Source organism: Eriocheir sinensis, chromosome 61 (assembly GCF_024679095.1).
Source record: "Eriocheir sinensis breed Jianghai 21 chromosome 61, ASM2467909v1, whole genome shotgun sequence".
NCBI lineage: Eukaryota > Metazoa > Arthropoda > Malacostraca > Decapoda > Varunidae > Eriocheir > Eriocheir sinensis.
Genome location: NC_066569.1, coordinates 7,743,210 through 7,746,337, shown reverse-complemented (window position 1 = coordinate 7,746,337; position 3,128 = coordinate 7,743,210). Strand labels below are relative to the sequence as shown.

Sequence of the window (3,128 nt, the reverse complement as noted above, 5' to 3'; positions counted from 1 at the left end):
AGTGGTTTACGCTTATGGTTTTGTGATGAATTTATACTGTATGTTTCTGTTTGTGTATCTGTTTTGAATCGTATGTTGTAGCTTTTCCTGTCATATTTTGGTGGTCATTTTTTCTTTATTTCGTGTGTGTGTGTGTGTGTGTGTGTGTGTGTGTGTGTGTGTGTGTGTGTGTGTTTCAACTCGTCTTCGTTTGTCTGTTTGCCTGTCTGTCCGTCTGTCTGTTTGGTTCTCTCTCTCTCTCTCTCTCTCTCTCTCTCTCTCTCTCTCTCTCTCTCTCTCTCTCTCTCTCTCTCTCTGTCTCTGTCTCTGTCTCTCTTTTCTTCCTTTTCTTAACTTTTTATCTTTTTGTCTTTTCCTTATTTTTTTCCTTTCCTCCTTTCCTTTTTTCATTCATTCATTCATTTATTCTATCTTCCTTTTCCTTCCTTCTTCCTATCTACTTTTATCTATCTATCTATCTATATGTCTGTGTGTGCTTGTCAAATGTTTATCTATCTCATTATTATTATTATTATTATTATTATTATTATTATTATTATTATTATTATTATTATTATTATTATTATTAGTGCATTCATTATCACTACATTCGCTAATCTGCTTCCCCTCTCTTTTTCCCCTTCGGCCCGGGCAGGAAGAGGCAGCCGGTAGCCCACAGGTAAGTCCCTTAATTACGACCAGGTGAGGTGAAGGGAAGGTAAGGGAGAGCCGGAGGGAAGGGAGGAGGAGGAGGAGGGGGAGGAGGGGGAGGTGTCGGAATGGGGTAATTTTGGGTAAGGAAATGGGAGGGGGGGAAGGAAGGAAGGGGAGAGGGAGAGGGAGGGGAGATGTAATGGTGGTGGTGGTGGTGGAGGTGGTGGAGGTGGTGGAGGTTAAAGTGGTGGTGGTGGTGGAGGTGTGGATTGGAGACGTCAGATGTGGTGGTGGTGGTGGTGGTGATGGTGGTGATTGTGGTGGTGGTGATTGTGGTTAATCTCTTAAGTGGAGGTGTTAGTGGTGGTGGTGGTGGTGTCTGAAGTCAGTATAATGAAGTGGTAATATGGGAAGTGGAGGTGAAGCCGGTGGTGGAGGTGGTGGAGGAGGTGGAGGTGGAGGAGGTGGAGGTGGTGGTAGTTTGTTACCCGAGAAGAAGAGAAAGAGAGAGAAAAGAGAGTAAGGGATGGTGCATTTAAGAAGATGAGAGAGAGAGAGAGAGAGAGAGAGAACTTTTTGCATATTGTACATCTGTAATATTTTTTTTTTTCCTCGCTTAGCGCCGACAAGAGTTAAAGCTGACACGCACACACACACACACACACACACACACACACACACACACACACCTGTCCTACACACCTTCTAAGTTTTATATATTTACACGCGTTATAAATTTACTTGTTCTTGCTTGTTAAACATACACACACACACACACACACACACACACACACACACACACACACACACACACACACACACACACACACTTTTTTTTTATTCTCCAAGTGTTCATTGATTTAACCTTTTTGTCTTTTTTTTATATTTTTTCATTTTCTTCCTTTTTTTTTATTTTCCTTCATCTTTTGTTTCTTTCCTTTATTTTTTCCTTTTTTCCTTCTTTTCGTTTATTCATTTATTCTATCTGTCTTTCTTTCCTTATTTTCTCCCTTACATTCATTCTTTCCTTCCTTTTTTCTTTGTTTCCTTCCTTCTTTCCCTCCTTCCTTCCTTCTTTCTTCCCTATATTTCTTTCCTTCCTGTTCTCCTTTCATTCTATCCATTCTTCCTTCCTTCCTTCCTTCCTTTCTTCCTTCCTTCCTTCCTTCTTTCTTCCCCTCATTTCTTTCCTTCCTTACATTGTTTTTTTGCTTCCTGTTCTCCTTTCCTTTTTTTCCTTTCCTTCCTTCCTTCCTTCCTTCCTTCCTTCCCTCCTTTCTTCCTTTTTCCTTCCTTCCTTCTATCCATTCTTCCTTCCTTCCTACCTTCCTTCCTTTCTTTCCTCCTTCCTTCCTTCCTTCCTTCCTTCCTTCCCTCTCTCGATAACTCAGCATATCTGTTCCACCTCACTCATTCTTCCCTCCCTCCCTCCCTCCTTCTTTCACAAACGCACCCACCCACACCCTAATTAAATATATTACTACTTAGTTTCAAGGAGGAGGAGGAGGAGGAGGAGGAGGTTGAAAGAAGAGTTAAATGTTCGCTGTCGTCTCTTTCATTTACTTAGCCTCCTCTCTCTCTCTCTCTCTCTCTCTCTCTCTCTCTCTCTCTCTCTCTCTCTCTCTCTCTCTCTCTCTCTCTCTCTCTCTCTCTCTCTCTCAACCCATTATCTCCGTGACGTAATGTAAGATAATGGTGATGAGATTAAGTGACTGCCTTGATGGTGTTGTAGGTGGTGGTGGTGGTCGTGGTGGTGATGGTGGTGGTGATGGTCGTGGTGGTGGTCGTGGTGGTGATGGTGGTGGTGGAGGTGGTGATGGTCGTTGTGATGGTAGTGATGGTGGTGGTGATGATGGTGTTGTAGTAAAAGAAATGATAGTGGTGGTGATGGAAGTGGTGTTGGTGATGATGATGATGGTGATGAAAGAAATCAATCGAAGGGGACATACGCCGGGGGGCGCGTCGCCTCGCCCACCCTACGACGCCATGTCCGGGCAGTCTCCCTGCAGGCCCCTTCCCATCCTGAGTACCTCCCAGCAGGATCCATCGACTTGCTCAAGCCACAAACTCCATTCAAGATTGTCTACAGAGGCAACCGGTGGGCAGGGTCGGGTTCTGGGCAGCGTGCCACGTGCCCGTACAGCCGGAGTTGGCGTTGACGGACAATGCAGGTAATATATGTCGAATCAGTCTCACGGAGTAGTCGCCGGTTTGGCACAAAGTCATTCCAGCGATACCCGATGATTCTGCGTAGACACAAAGACTTCCTGGCGAGACTCACCGCTGTTTTGAACTACGCTGCCAAGGTGTGTGAAGTTTTGCGAGATCTCAGTGTCCTCGCCACACGCATGAATAGACTGTACTGTGTCATCCAACAAGCCTCCAAACACCTGTACCTTGGTCTTGGCCCAGGGGACCTGAAGTCCCAAGGGCTTCGCCTCCTCGTGCAGTGCCTCGAGAGCCATCACCAAAACCTCCAGCGGCTCCGCCAGGAT

General features: G+C 45.3%; 1 long non-coding RNA gene across 1 annotated transcript in view; it reads left to right on the top strand.

The window, feature by feature from the left end:
* LOC126986320 (uncharacterized) overlaps positions 1 to 660 on the top strand; it is a 30,017-nt gene extending 29,357 nt beyond the window's left edge. The window contains exon 3 of the long non-coding RNA XR_007739537.1: positions 635 to 660. This is a non-coding gene — a long non-coding RNA (uncharacterized LOC126986320). The remainder of the gene's footprint in view (positions 1 to 634) is intronic.
* The last annotated feature ends 2,468 nt before the right edge of the window (positions 661 to 3,128 follow it).